We start from the raw sequence: 16,243 nt of genomic DNA on the forward strand, positions 1-16,243 counted from the left end.
TCCAGAGAGTGAACTGGCACCACTGGGGATGCAGTGCGGTGAGTCCAGAGAGTGCACTTGCAACACTTGGGATGCAGTGCAGTGAGTCCACAGAGTGCACTGGCACCACAGGGGATGCACTGCAGTGAGTCCAGAGAGTGCACTGGCACCACTGGGGATGCAGTGCAGTGAGTCCAGAGAGTGCACTGGCACCACTGGGGATGCAGTGCAGTGAGTCCAGAGAGTGAACTGGCACCACTGGGGATGCAGTGCAGTGAGTCCAGAGAGTGAACTGGCACCACTGGGGATGCAGTGCAGTGAGTCCAGAGAGTGCACTGGCACCACTGAGGACGCACTGCAGTGAGTCCAGAGAGTGCACTGGCACCACTGGGGATGCACTGCAGTGAGTCCAGAGAGTGCACTGGCACCTCAGGGGATGCAGTGCAGTGAGCCCATAGAGTGCACTGGCACCACTGGGGATGCAGTGCAGTGAGTCCAGAGAGTGCACTGGCACCACTGGGGATGCAGTGCAGTGAGTCCAGAGAGTGCACTGGCACCACAGGGGATGCACTGCAGTGAGTCCACAGAGTGCACTGGCACCACTGGGGATGCAGTGCAGTGAGTCCAGAGAGTGCACTGGCACCACTGGGGATGCAGTGCAGTGAGTCCAGAGAGTGAACTGGCACCACTGGGGATGCAGTGCGGTGAGTCCAGAGAGTGCACTTGCAACACTTGGGATGCAGTGCAGTGAGTCCACAGAGTGCACTGGCACCACAGGGGATGCACTGCAGTGAGTCCAGAGAGTGCACTGGCACCACTGGGGATGCAGTGCAGTGAGTCCAGAGAGTGCACTGGCACCACTGGGGATGCAGTGCAGTGAGTCCAGAGAGTGAACTGGCACCACTGGGGATGCAGTGCAGTGAGTCCAGAGAGTGAACTGGCACCACTGGGGATGCAGTGCAGTGAGTCCAGAGAGTGCACTGGCACCACTGAGGACGCACTGCAGTGAGTCCAGAGAGTGCACTGGCACCACTGGGGATGCACTGCAGTGAGTCCAGAGAGTGCACTGGCACCACTGGAGATGCAGTGCAGTGACTCCACAGAGTGCACTGGCACCACTGGGGATGCAGGGCAGTGAGTCCAGAGAGTGCACTGGCACCACTGGGGATGCAGTGCAGTGAGTCCATAGAGTGCACTGGCACTACTTGGGATGCAGTGCAGTGAGTCCAGAGAGTGCACTGGCACCACTGGGGATGCAGTGCAGGGAATCCAGAGAGTGCACTGGCACCACTGGTGATGCAGTGCATTGAGTCCAGAGAGTGCACTAGCACCACTGGGGATGCAGTGCAGTGAGTCCACAGAGTGCACTGGCACCACTGGGGATGCAGTGCAGTGAGTCCACAGAGTGCACTGGCACCACTGGGGATGCACTGCAGTGAGTCCAGAGAGTGCACTGGCACCACTGGGGATGCACTGCAGTGAGTCCAGAGAGTGCGCTGGCACCACTGGGGTGCAGTGCAGTGAGTCCAGAGAGTTCGCTGGCACCACTGGGGATGCAGGGCAGTGAGTCCAGGGAGTGCACTGTCACCACTTGGGATGCACTGCAGTGAGTCCAGAGAGTGCACTGGCACCACTGGGGATGCAGTGCAGTGAGTCCAGAGAGTGCACTGGCACCACTGGGGATACACTGCAGTGAGTCCAGAGAGTGCACTGGTACCACTGGGGATGCACTGCAGTGAGTCCAGAGAGTGCACTGGCACCACTGGGGATGCAGTGCAGTGAGTCCAGAGAGTGCACTGGCACCACTGGGGATGCAGTGCAGTGAGTCCAGAGAGTGCACTGGCACCACTCGGGATGCAGGGCAGTGAGTCCAGAGAGTGCACTGGCACCACTGGGGATGCAGTGCAGTGAATCCAGAGAGTGCACTGGCACCTCAGGGGATGCAGTGCAGTGAGCCCATAGAGTGCACTGGCACCACTGGGGATGCAGTGCAATGAGTCCAGAGAGTGCACTGGCACCAAAGGGGATGCACTGCAGTGAGTCCAGAGAGTGAACTGGCACCTTGGGTATGTAGTGCAGTGAGTCCAGAGAGTGCACTGGCACCATGGGGATGCAGTGCAGTGAGTCCAGAGAGTGCACTGGCACCACTGGGGATGCAGTGCAGTGACTCCACAGAGTGCACTGGCACCACTGGGGATGCAGTGCAGTGAGTCCAGAGAGTGCACTGGCAACTTGGGTATGTAGTGCAGTGACTCCAGAGAGTGCACTGGCACCATGGGGATGCAGTGCAGTGAGTCCAGAGAGTGCACTAGCACCACTGGGGATGCAGCGCAGTGACTCCAGAGAGTGCGCTGGCACCACTGGGGATGCAGTGCAGTGAGTCCATAGAGTGCACTGGCACCACTGGGGATGCAGTGCGGTGACTCCAGAGAGTGCACTGGCACCACTGGGGATGCAGGGCAGTGAGTCCAGAGAGTGCACAGGCACGTTGAGTATGTAGTGCAGTGACTCCAGAGAGTGAACTGGCACCTTGGGTATGTAGTGCATTGAGTCCAGAGAGTGCACTGGCACCACTGGGGATGCAGGGCAGTGAGTCCAGAGAGTGCACTGGCACCTCAGGGGATGCAGGGCAGTGAGTCCAGAGAGTGCACTGGCGCCACTGGGGATGCAGTGCAGTGAGTCCAGAGCGTGCACTGGCACCACTGGGGATGCACTGCAGTGAGTCCAGAGAGTGCGCTGGCACCACTGGGGATGCAGTGCAGTGAGTCCATAGAGTGCACTGGCACCACTGAGGATGCAGTGCAGTGAGTCCAGAGAGTGCACTGGCACCTCAGGGGATGCAGTGCAGTGAGCCCATAGAGTGCACTGGCACCACTGGGGATGCAGTGCAGTGAGTCCAGAGAGTGCACTGGCACCACTGGGGATGCAGTGCGGTGAGTCCAGAGAGTGCACTTGCAACACTTGGGATGCAGTGCAGTGAGTCCACAGAGTGCACTGGCACCACAGGGGATGCACTGCAGTGAGTCCAGAGAGTGCACTGGCACCACTGGGGATGCAGTGCAGTGAGTCCAGAGAGTGCACTGGCACCACTGGGGATGCAGTGCAGTGAGTCCAGAGAGTGAACTGGCACCTTGGGTATGTAGTGCATTGAGTCCAGAGAGTGCACTGGCACCATGGGGATGCAGGGCAGTGAGTCCAGAGAGTGCACTGGCACCACTGGAGATGCAGTGCAGTGACTCCACAGAGTGCACTGGCACCACTGGGGATGCAGTGCAATGAGTCCAGAGAGTGCACTGGCACCAAAGGGGATGCAGTGCAGTGAGTCCATAGAGTGCGCTGGCACCAGTGGGGATGCAGTGCAGTGAGTCCAGAGAGTGCGCTGGCACCACTGGGGATGCAGTGCAGGGAATCCAGAGAGTGCACTGGCACCACTGGTGATGCAGTGCATTGAGTCCAGAGAGTGCACTGGCACCACTGGGGATGCAGTGCAGTGAGTCCACAGAGTGCACTGGCACCACTGGGGATGCAGTGCAGTGAGTCCACAGAGTGCACTGGCACCACTGGGGATGCACTGCAGTGAGTCCAGAGAGTGCACTGGCACCACTGGGGATGCAGTGCAGTGAGTCCACAGAGTGCACTGGCAACACTGGGGATGCACTGCAGTGAGTCCAGAGAGTGCACTAGCACCACTGGGGATGCAGTGCAGTGAGTCCAGAGAGTGCACTGGCACCACTGGGGATGCAGTGCAGTGACTCCAGAGAGTGCGCTGGCACCACTGGGGATGCAGTGCAGTGAGTCCAGAGAGTTCGCTGGCACCACTGGGGATGCAGGGCAGTGAGTCCAGAGAGTGCACTGTCACCACTTGGGATGCACTGCAGTGAGTCCAGAGAGTGCACTGGCACCACTGGGGATGCAGTGCAGTGAGTCCAGAGAGTGCACTGGCACCACTGGGGATACACTGCAGTGAGTCCAGAGAGTGCACTGGTACCACTGGGGATGCACTGCAGTGAGTCCAGAGAGTGCACTGGAACCACTGGGGATGCAGTGCAGTGAGATCGGAGAGTGCACTGGCACCACTGGGGATGCAGTGCAGTGAGTCCAGAGAGTGCACTGGCACCACTCGGGATGCAGGGCAGTGAGTCCAGCGAGTGCACTGGCACCTTGAGTATGTAGTGCAGTGAGTCCAGAGAGTGCGCTGGCACCATGGGGATGCAGTGCAGTGAGTCCAGAGAGTGCACTGGCACCACTGGGGATGCAGTGCAGTGACTCCACAGAGTGCACTGGCACCACCGGGGATGCAGTGCAGTGAGTCCATAGAGTGCACTGGCACCACTGGTGATGCAGTGCGGTGACTCCAGAGAGTGCACTGGCACCACTGGAGATGCAGTGCAGTGACTCCACAGAGTGCACTGGCACCACTGGGGATGCAGGGCAGTGAGTCCAGAGAGTGCACAGGCACGTTGGGTATGTAGTGCAGTGACTCCAGAGAGTGAACTGGCACCTTGGGTATGTAGTGCATTGAGTCCAGAGAGTGCACTGGCACCATGGGGATGCAGGGCAGTGAGTCCAGAGAGTGCACTGGCACCTCAGGGGATGCAGGGCAGTGAGTCCAGAGAGTGCACTGGCGCCACTGGGGATGCAGTGCAGTGAGTCCAGAGCGTGCACTGGCACCACTGGGGATGCACTGCAGTGAGTCCAGAGAGTGCACTGGCACCACTGAGGATGCAGTGCAGTGAGTCCAGAGAGTGCACTGGCACCACTGGGGATGCAGTGCAGTGAGTCCAGAGAGTGAACTGGCACCTTGGGTATGTAGTGCATTGAGTCCAGAGAGTGCACTGGCACCATGGGGATGCAGGGCAGTGAGTCCAGAGAGTGCACTGGCACCACTGGAGATGCAGTGCAGTGACTCCACAGAGTGCACTGGCACCACTGGGGATGCAGTGCAATGAGTCCAGAGAGTGCACTGGCACCAAAGGGGATGCAGTGCAGTGAGTCCATAGAGTGCGCTGGCACCAGTGGGGATGCAGTGCAGTGAGTCCAGAGAGTTCGCTGGCACCACTGGGGATGCAGTGCAGGGAATCCAGAGAGTGCACTGGCACCACTGGTGATGCAGTGCATTGAGTCCAGAGAGTGCACTGGCACCACTGGGGATGCAGTGCAGTGAGTCCAGAGAGTGCACTGGCACCACTCGGGATGCAGGGCAGTGAGTCCAGCGAGTGCACTGGCACCTTGAGTATGTAGTGCAGTGAGTCCAGAGAGTGCGCTGGCACCATGGGGATGCAGTGCAGTGAGTCCAGAGAGTGCACTGGCACCACTGGGGATGCAGTGCAGTGACTCCACAGAGTGCACTGGCACCACCGGGGATGCAGTGCAGTGAGTCCAGAGAGTGCACTGGCAACTTGGGTATGTAGTGCAGTGACTCCAGAGAGTGCACTGGCACCATGGGGATGCAGTGCAGTGAGTCCAGAGAGTGCACTGGCACCACTGGGGATGCAGCGCAGTGACTCCAGAGAGTGCGCTGGCACCACTGGGGATGCAGTGCAGTGAGTCCATAGAGTGCACTGGCACCACTGGTGATGCAGTGCGGTGACTCCAGAGAGTGCACTGGCACCACTGGAGATGCAGTGCAGTGACTCCACAGAGTGCACTGGCACCACTGGGGATGCAGGGCAGTGAGTCCAGAGAGTGCACAGGCACGTTGGGTATGTAGTGCAGTGACTCCAGAGAGTGAACTGGCACCTTGGGTATGTAGTGCATTGAGTCCAGAGAGTGCACTGGCACCATGGGGATGCAGGGCAGTGAGTCCAGAGAGTGCACTGGCACCTCAGGGGATGCAGGGCAGTGAGTCCAGAGAGTGCACTGGCGCCACTGGGGATGCAGTGCAGTGAGTCCAGAGCGTGCACTGGCACCACTGGGGATGCACTGCAGTGAGTCCAGAGAGTGCACTGGCACCACTGAGGATGCAGTGCAGTGAGTCCAGAGAGTGCACTGGCACCTCAGGGGATGCAGTGCAGTGAGCCCATAGAGTGCACTGGCACCACTGGGGATGCAGTGCAGTGAGTCCAGAGAGTGCACTGGCACCACTGGGGATGCAGTGCAGTGAGTCCAGAGAGTGCACTGGCACCACTGGGGATGCAGTGCAGTGAGTCCAGAGAGTGCACTGGCACCACTGGGGATGCAGTGCAGTGAGTCCAGAGAGTGAACTGGCACCACTGGGGATGCAGTGCAGTGAGTCCAGAGAGTGAACTGGCACCACTGGGGATGCAGTGCAGTGAGTCCAGAGAGTGCACTGGCACCACTGAGGACGCACTGCAGTGAGTCCAGAGAGTGCACTGGCACCACTGGGGATGCACTGCAGTGAGTCCAGAGAGTGCACTGGCACCACTGGAGATGCAGTGCAGTGACTCCACAGAGTGCACTGGCACCACTGGGGATGCAGGGCAGTGAGTCCAGAGAGTGCACTGGCACCACTGGGGATGCAGTGCAGTGAGTCCATAGAGTGCACTGGCACTACTTGGGATGCAGTGCAGTGAGTCCAGAGAGTGCACTGGCACCACTGGGGATGCAGTGCAGGGAATCCAGAGAGTGCACTGGCACCACTGGTGATGCAGTGCATTGAGTCCAGAGAGTGCACTAGCACCACTGGGGATGCAGTGCAGTGAGTCCACAGAGTGCACTGGCACCACTGGGGATGCACTGCAGTGAGTCCAGAGAGTGCACTGGCACCACTGGGGATGCACTGCAGTGAGTCCAGAGAGTGCACTAGCACCACTGGGGGTGCAGTGCAGTGAGTCCAGAGAGTGCACTGGCACCACTGGGGATGCAGTGCAGTGACTCCAGAGAGTGCGCTGGCACCACTGGGGATGCAGTGCAGTGAGTCCAGAGAGTTCGCTGGCACCACTGGGGATGCAGGGCAGTGAGTCCAGGGAGTGCACTGTCACCACTTGGGATGCACTGCAGTGAGTCCAGAGAGTGCACTGGCACCACTGGGGATGCAGTGCAGTGAGTCCAGAGAGTGCACTGGCACCACTGGGGATACACTGCAGTGAGTCCAGAGAGTGCACTGGTACCACTGGGGATGCACTGCAGTGAGTCCAGAGAGTGCACTGGAACCACTGGGGATGCAGTGCAGTGAGATCAGAGAGTGCACTGGCACCACTGGGGATGCAGTGCAGTGAGTCCAGAGAGTGCACTGGCACCACTCGGGATGCAGGGCAGTGAGTCCAGCGAGTGCACTGGCACCACTGGGGATGCAGTGCAATGAGTCCAGAGAGTGCACTGGCACCAAAGGGGATGCACTGCAGTGAGTCCAGAGAGTGAACTGGCACCTTGGGTATGTAGTGCAGTGAGTCCAGAGAGTGCACTGGCACCACTGGGGATGCAGTGCAGTGACTCCACAGAGTGCACTGGCACCACTGGGGATGCAGTGCAGTGAGTCCAGAGAGTGCACTGGCAACTTGGGTATGTAGTGCAGTGACTCCAGAGAGTGCACTGGCACCATGGGGATGCAGTGCAGTGAGTCCAGAGAGTGCACTGGCACCACTGGGGATGCAGCGCAGTGACTCCAGAGAGTGCGCTGGCACCACTGGGGATGCAGTGCAGTGAGTCCATAGAGTGCACTGGCACCACTGGGGATGCAGTGCGGTGACTCCAGAGAGTGCACTGGCACCACTGGAGATGCAGTGCAGTGACTCCACAGAGTGCACTGGCACCACTGGGGATGCAGGGCAGTGAGTCCAGAGAGTGCACAGGCACGTTGGGTATGTAGTGCAGTGACTCCAGAGAGTGAACTGGCACCTTGGGTATGTAGTGCATTGAGTCCAGAGAGTGCACTGGCACCATGGGGATGCAGGGCAGTGAGTCCAGAGAGTGCACTGGCACCTCAGGGGATGCAGGGCAGTGAGTCCAGAGAGTGCACTGGCGCCACTGGGGATGCAGTGCAGTGAGTCCAGAGCGTGCACTGGCACCACTTGGGATGCAGTGCAGTGAGTCCACAGAGTGCACTGGCACCACAGGGGATGCAGTGCAGTGAGTCCATAGAGTGCACTGGCACCACTGGGGATGCAGTGCAGTGAGTCCAGAGAGTGCACTGGCACCACTGAGGATGCAGTGCAGTGAGTCCAGAGAGTGCACTGGCACCTCAGGGGATGCAGTGCAGTGAGCCCATAGAGTGCACTGGCACCACTGGGGATGCAGTGCAGTGAGTCCAGAGAGTGCACTGGCACCACTGGGGATGCAGTGCAGTGAGTCCAGAGAGTGAACTGGCACCTTGGGTATGTAGTGCATTGAGTCCAGAGAGTGCACTGGCACCATGGGGATGCAGGGCAGTGAGTCCAGAGAGTGCGCTGGCACCACTGGGGATGAAGTGCAGTGAGTCCAGAGAGTGCACTGGCACCACTGAGGACGCACTGCAGTGAGTCCAGAGAGTGCACTGGCACCACTGGGGATGCACTGCAGTGAGTCCAGAGAGTGCACTGGCACCACTGGAGATGCAGTGCAGTGACTCCACAGAGTGCACTGGCACCACTGGGGATGCAGGGCAGTGAGTCCAGAGAGTGCACTGGCACCACTGGGGATGCAGTGCAGTGAGTCCATAGAGTGCACTGGCACTACTTGGGATGCAGTGCAGTGAGTCCAGAGAGTGCACTGGCACCACTGGGGATGCAGTGCAGGGAATCCAGAGAGTGCACTGGCACCACTGGTGATGCAGTGCATTGAGTCCAGAGAGTGCACTGGCACCACTGGGGATGCAGTGCAGTGAGTCCACAGAGTGCACTGGCACCACTGGGGATGCACTGCATTGAGTCCAGAGAGTGCACTGGCACCACTGGGGATGCAGTGCAGTGAATCCAGAGAGTGCACTGGCAACACTGGGGATGCACTGCAGTGAGTCCAGAGAGTGCACTAGCACCACTGGGGATGCAGTGCAGTGAGTCCAGAGAGTGCACTGGCACCACTGGGGATGCAGTGCAGTGAGTCCAGAGAGTGCACTGGCACCTCAGGGGATGCAGTGCAGTGAGCCCAGAGAGTGCACTGGCACCACTGGGGATGCAGTGCAGTGAGTCCAGAGAGTGCACTGGCACCACTGGGGATGCAGTGCAGTGAGTCCAGAGAGTGAACTGGCACCTTGGGTATGTAGTGCATTGAGTCCAGAGAGTGCACTGGCACCATGGGGATGCAGGGCAGTGAGTCCAGAGAGTGCGCTGGCACCACTGGGGATGAAGTGCAGTGAGTCCAGAGAGTGCACTGGCACCACTGAGGACGCACTGCAGTGAGTCCAGAGAGTGCACTGGCACCACTGGGGATGCACTGCAGTGAGTCCAGAGAGTGCACTGGCACCACTGGAGATGCAGTGCAGTGACTCCACAGAGTGCACTGGCACCACTGGGGATGCAGGGCAGTGAGTCCAGAGAGTGCACTGGCACCACTGGGGATGCAGTGCAGTGAGTCCATAGAGTGCACTGGCACTACTTGGGATGCAGTGCAGTGAGTCCAGAGAGTGCACTGGCACCACTGGGGATGCAGTGCAGGGAATCCAGAGAGTGCACTGGCACCACTGGTGATGCAGTGCATTGAGTCCAGAGAGTGCACTGGCACCACTGGGGATGCAGTGCAGTGAGTCCACAGAGTGCACTGGCACCACTGGGGATGCACTGCATTGAGTCCAGAGAGTGCACTGGCACCACTGGGGATGCAGTGCAGTGAATCCAGAGAGTGCACTGGCAACACTGGGGATGCACTGCAGTGAGTCCAGAGAGTGCACTAGCACCACTGGGGATGCAGTGCAGTGAGTCCAGAGAGTGCACTGGCACCACTGGGGATGCAGTGCAGTGAGTCCAGAGAGTGCGCTGGCACCACTGGGGATGCAGTGCAGTGAGTCCAGAGAGTGCACTGGCACCACTGGGGATACACTGCTGTGAGTCCAGAGAGTGCACTGGCACCGCTGGGAATGCACTGCAGTGAGTCCAGAGAGTGCACTGGCACCACTGGGGATGCAGTGCAGTGAGTCCAGAGAGTGCACTGGCACCACTGGGGATGCAGTGGAGTGAGTCCAGAGAGTGCACTGGCACCACTGGGGATGCAGTGCAGGGAATCCAGAGAGTGCACTGGCACCACTGGGGATGCAGTGCAGTGAGTCCAGAGAGTGCACTGGCACCACTGGGGATGCAGTGCAGTGAATCCAGAGAGTGCACTGTCACCGCTGGGGATTCACTGCAGTGACTCCAGAGAGTGCACTGTCACCGCTGGGGATTCACTGCAGTGACTCCAGAGAGTGCACTGGCACCGCTGGGGATTCACTGCAGTGAGTGCAGAGAGGGCACTGGCACCACTGGGAATGCACTGCAGTGAGTCCAGAGAGTGCACTGGCACCACTGGGGACTGTTTTGCAAAGAAAAGCGTTTTATTGTTGCTATTCACAGCTTCCATTATTCACAGGTTTTTGAATGCTAACATTGCTCAGGAAAAGATCTGATATTTGTAGGGGTACCGTCATTCCTAGTTATTTGTTTTTACATTGTCCTTGCATTTATTACCATATAATTTCAAGTCTACGTTTGTGGTTTAAGTTATAATAAGGAAAAAAGCAGTAGTTGAAGTAGTCAGGTTAAAGATTATAGATGGAGAGGAACTTGGCTTTAGATACTAAAAACAGGATGGCAGTTAGACTTGCCTTAGAAAAATTAAAATGGTTGACTAAACTTTTTTTCCCAAAACGTTGTGCTGACCAGCCAATTTGAATTTGGCGGTATTAAAGCTGTCTGCAATAAGTTTTTCTGTTTTGGATTGTAGCTAGTTCCTCTAGGTGCTCCCGCAGAATAGTATTTTTACTATACCTATATATACTTTATATATTTACTATACCTATATATACCTAATGCCTTTCTTAGAAACAAACAAAATCTCTTTTTAAATATAACTTTCTTGCAGTTGTTAATGATGGAATTGCTCCGCCACAAAGGATTCTTTTTCCACCTGAGAAGATACGTATGGATTGGCAAGAAACACAAAGTGTTGGAGTTGGCCTGTACAATCTTGGCAACACACGTTTTCTTAATGCTACTCTACAGTGTTTGACCTACACCCCCCCACTTGCCAATTACATGCTTTATCTTGAGCACAGCCAGTCATGTGAGTACTTTCTAACAGTATTTTAAATCTGTTGGATAGCTCTGAAGGTGAAAGAACAGCAGTGATTCTGTGAGAAAAAGTTACTTGCCTGATTTTACCTGTAGAAGCTGGCTTTGAGCATTGTATTAGCAGTGGGCTCAGAATAGCATATGGAGTGCGTTTAATGCACCATGTGTGTTTTTTGTTTGTTTTTTTAAAAGGATCTTTTCTTGCTTCATGGGAATAATGAAGTGCATTGGACAGGAATGCATTTAATGAACATTTGGCATTTGGGCTATTTGGGCTTCCTGCTGCTAGAAAGGCAATAAAATTTAGGATGTTGGCATCATAGGTCTTTAGTCTTCACAGCCTAGGTTCCATAATGCACTACAATAAATGGTCTGTTCGTTGTTGAACCAATTAAAAAAACAAACAAACAAAAAAAAAACCTAGAAAGCAATATGAGCTGTTATGAACATGACTAGATTTTTTTGTGGGACTGTATTAAAATCTAGACTGATTTTGTTCTAAATAAAATGTTGTACTATAAACTAAATGTTGTACTAAACGTGTATGCTTTTTAGGCTGGTACCTTTGTATCGATACCTAGAAATTTAACTGTTTTCTTCCTGTATATAGAAATTGTTTCAGTTAAGAATCCTGTTGAAAAAAGGAGGGCAGAAGTACTATTACATACATTACTTTAGTTTTTCCTTTCTCCCAAAGGACTCGTAGCTCTGTATCATGAAGCTCACCTGACAGCACTGTGCTGAAAATAACCCACATTCTCTTAATGCTGTATCATCAATGTCAAATATTCTTTCCTCATATATTTTGCAGCCTGTGGAGTTCACATTCCTGTCAGCCTTCACAAACGTGACTTTGCAGTAGTCTTTTAGATTTCTCATCACAAAATGCACTTGAACACAAGCTTAATGGATATTTTTATTCTATAAAGTTGTGTGAAATGAAATGTTACGAGACTGTTGGGACAAGGAGAGTGGATACTGTATCTATAGTTTAAATGTTACTTATATGTTTGTTTGTAGTTATGTCTGTTTCGCTAGACTGGGATGCTTTCTTCTTTCACTCTTCAGGTCGTGAACAAGATTTTTGCATGATGTGCACGATGGAGACTCACATTAACCAGGCCCTGCGTTGCACTGTTGATGCTATCGAGCCTACGCGTGTTATCAATAACCTCAGTCGTAAGTGGCTTCAGATGTGTTTCTTTTTCAGTATCTTGTAATCTTCAAATAATTATTTGATGTGTATAAATGGTTTTAACACTATAAAGAAGAGAGATTTTAGAAATACGAGAATTATTTCATTTTTAAATGAGGTAAATACTATCATCTTCTTATTTAGGAATAGGACAACATTTCCATTTTGGCAGTCAAGAAGACGCACACGAGTTCTTGCGCTATACTGTCGATGCTATGCAGGAAGCGTGCTTGAATGGAAGCACCAAGTCAGCATAAACAAATTCACTTTTATACGTTCTCTAGCACCTTGTAGTCCTTTATTTACTATCAAAACTGAAAGTCTACGTCATCCTTGGTTTTCATAAAACTCTTTGAAGAGTTAACTGTGTGCCTTAAATCTTCTGAGGTCTGATTATAATTTATTTCCAGATTGGACAGATCTTCTCAAGCTACCACCATCATTCATCAAATATTTGGAGGATTTCTAAGATCAAGAGGTACTTTTAAAAATATTCCTGTCCTTAGAACTGATCTGTGTCTTTTGTCGGTAGTAAAGCAGTCTGCAGCTTGTCTAAAGTAGTATCTATCGACAACTTGAATTTGGACATTTAGTCTCCTCCACGTATTGTTAAGCATTTATATTTTGCTTCCACTGAAGTGCTTGAATTGCAAAGCAGTTTCGGATACATATGAGGCATTTCTTGATATCACTTTGGATATAAAGGTAGGATGTTTTGTAAATATAATTCATGATGTTTAAGTACATGTATAATTTTCTAAATTAAACTTGTTTAACTTAAAAAACCAAACCACATACAATGTTAAAATATAAGAGCTTAAGAGAGCAGATGGAAGCATCTGCCTCGAGGGCAGGTGAGTTGGCAGAGTAAGGGAGCAGATGAGAGTACCTGTCCTAGCTGTGCTGTGGCTTTGGATGCTGCCGCGGCCTATGCTTTTCTTTTTCTTTCGCAGGTGCCTTGCACAGACTCAGAGGGGCCAAGCTGCACTCTGAAGAGCAGCACGAGAAGGGCAGGCTGGTCGTGAGTGGGGTTGGAGCGGAATGGCCAAGTTGCGCAAGGTGACTGCGAAGGGTATCCATTTTGCTTTTCAGGTGTCATGGCAGGCTCTACACAGAAGTGGCTGAGGATTTGAGAAGAGGTTACAGAGCATCAAGGAGCAGCACGTGCAGTGACGGTTTCCAAACGGTATGGTTGCTTTCTCTTCTGTTCATCAGGTGCCACAGGCAAGGTGGGCTGTGACGTTAGTCTTTAGAATCGGAGCTAAGCAGGTCACTAGAATGCCACAGGGCATCTGAGAAGGGTGTTTTAACAGAAAAAGCTTGTCTGGCATGGCAGTGCCTGATGGCAGCGTGTTTCCACAGGTGAAGAGGTGCCTGAAGCCCCATCCTGTCTAGCCTGCGCACACCTCGCTGAGAATGAAAGCCGCTTTCCAGTAATTCAGAAAGCCAAGTTACATCTCGGCCTCGAGCATCTGGGGCCTGTGCTTTTGGGCCTGTCTGTAGCATTTGGCACTTGCATTAATACTTTCTTGGCATATATTTAGGCTTTTGGGGCCAGTGTCTTGGGGGGGTGTGGAGCTGCTTGTACACCTTTGGGGCTTGCATCTGGGGGGGGGGGGGGGGGTTGGGAGTTGCTTGTACACCTTTGGGGACTGTGGCTGGGGGGGGGGGGGTCAGGGCCTGCATCTGGGGGGGTTGGAAGCTGCTCCTACAATGTAGGGATCTGTATCTGTGGGGGTTGGGAGCTGCTTGTACACAGTATGGGCTTGCGTTTGGGGGCAGGTGTTGGGAGCTGCTTGTACAATGTAGGGATCTGCATCTGGAGGGGGTTGGGAGCTGCTTGTACACCTTTGGGGCTTGCATCTGGAGGGGGTTGGGGCCTGCCTCTGGGGGGGTGGTTGTGAGCTGCTTGTATACTGTAGGGGCCTGCTTGTACACCTTTGGTGGGGCCTGCGTCTGGGGGGGGGGTGGGAGCTGCTTGTACACTGTTAGGGCCTGCCTTGCGGGGGGGGGTGGGAGCTGCTTTTACACTGTAGGGGTCTGGGTCTTGGGGGGTTGGGGCTGTTTGTACACCTTTGGGGTGTGCCTCTGGGGAGGGTGGGGAGTTGCTTGGACACCTTTGGGGCCTGTGTCTGGGGGGGGTTGGGGCCTGTGCTGGGGGGGTTGGGAGCTGCTTGTACACTCTAGGGTCTTCTGGCGGGCTTTGGAGCCTCCCTTTGAGGGGGACATTTGGGAGCTGGTTGTACACCTTTGGGGCCAGAGTCTGGGGCGTGGGGGCTGGGGCTGGGGCCTGCATCTGGGTGGGGTGGGGTCCAGTTCATGGGGGGGGGTTGGGAGCTGCTTGTGGACAGTTGGGGTCTGCATCCGGGTGTGGTTGGGGCCTGCTTGTAGACTTCTGCAGCCTGCGTCTGGTGTTTGGGGGCTTTTCTGTAGCGTTTGGGGCTTGCATTTTGGCTTTGGGATGTGTCTTGAGCTTCTGGGGCCTAGCTGTAGTGCTTGGGGCCTGCGTCTGGGGCTTTTCTGTAGCATTTTGGTCACGTGTTTGTGATTTGGGGTGTGTATCCAGGGTTTTGCCTTTTTTGTAGTTTTCAGCTATGTGTCAGTTTCTTTGTCAGTTGCCTGGGGTTAGGGGCAGTTTGGGGTTTGGATCATTAGTCAGTGTCATTAGCGTTGGGGGGTTGATATGAAGGGTTAGGGTTGTGGTTAGAGTTGTTAGGGTTAAAGGGAATAAGGATTTTAGGGTAAGGGGATCAAGGTTGTGGGAATAAAAATGTTTTTGCACAGAGTTACATCGTTTAGAGGGAAGGAAGGTGGTACTGAGATATGCTTGCAGTGATAAGAAAGCTTCACAGACAACCTTGTAAAATGCAGACAACCAGAATCCTTAGAGCAATTGGGTGGAAATCACGGTGTAAGAAACATTACCACCTCAAAGAGGAAAACAGTCAAGAAAAAAAGAAAATTGACTTGTAACAGGCCAGCAGCTGTGTATTTTCTGTGAAGAACCAGATAGATTGTGAACCTGGATTACCCGGTCAATTGGGAAACTGGGGAGGGTCCTGGTCACCGAGAGGGAAAAAAAAATTTATATAAACTGTGTTAAACTGTATAAACTAGTACGTGGCTTGTGGGACACCTGCCATTGCACTCATGAATAAAAATGCTACCTCACTGAGATCCTTGCCTGAGCCTATGTTATTAGTACAAAAATTATTATTAGCAAAAAACGCCCAGTGCCGGAAGACTACATCTCCCGGCATGCTCTGGGAAAACAATATGGCCTCCCGGAAGCCCAGTGCCGGAAGACTACATCTCCCAGCATGTTCTAGGAAAAAAACATGGCCTCCCGGAAGCCCAGTGTCCGAGAACTACATCTCCCGGCATGCCCTGGGAAAACAATATGGCCTCCCGGAAGTCCAGTGCCGGAAAACTACATCTCCCGGCATGCTCTGGGAAAACAACATGGCTTCCCGGAAGCCCAGTGCCCCCGAGTACTACATACCCCGGCATGCTCTGGGAAACCAATATGGCCTCCCGGAAGCCCAGTGCCGGAAGACTACATCTCCCGGCATTCCCCGGACTCCCAATATGGCTGCCCGGTAAGCGGCTTCTCGAGAACTGCACCTCCCGACATGCTCTGGGAAGGCAACATGGCCTCCCGGAAACCCAGTTCCCAAGAACTACATTTCCCAGCACTCCCCGGAAAATTGAGCCTCGCAGTTTGCCGTAGGACGCCACGTTTTTTGCTCTGTTACATTCCCCGTTCCATTTTGTGTTTATGGAGGTTTTCCCGCCGTTTTGGGGTTTTCCCCTCAATTTCGGGTTTTCACCTCTCCATTTCAGGGTTCTTCCCCACAATTTTCGGTTCCTTTCCCTAATTTGGTGCTTCGCCCCCCCAGTTTTGGGGTTCCCCCTCCATTTTGGGGATTCC

The 16,243-nt window shown here is 54.1% G+C and overlaps 1 protein-coding gene across 5 annotated transcripts in view; it reads left to right on the top strand.

Moving 5' to 3' along the window:
• LOC308184669 (uncharacterized protein) overlaps window positions 1–16,243 on the top strand; it is a 271,042-nt gene that overhangs the window by 93,799 nt on the left and 161,000 nt on the right. For 4 of the 5 annotated variants that reach the window (XR_013942778.1, XR_013942779.1, XR_013942780.1 and 1 more), the window contains 2 exons: window positions 10,909–11,109; window positions 12,186–12,296. The gene's annotated coding sequence lies outside the window, so the exon portion shown is untranslated. Of the gene's footprint in view, window positions 1–10,908; window positions 11,110–12,185; window positions 12,297–13,107; window positions 13,499–13,674; window positions 13,746–16,243 lie in introns of those variants that run through there. The other variant, XM_080571976.1, reaches the window with a different exon arrangement.

The sequence above is a fragment of the Anser brachyrhynchus genome (assembly GCF_964034855.1).
Source record: "Anser brachyrhynchus genome assembly, chromosome: W".
Classification (NCBI taxonomy): Eukaryota; Metazoa; Chordata; class Aves; order Anseriformes; family Anatidae; genus Anser; species Anser brachyrhynchus.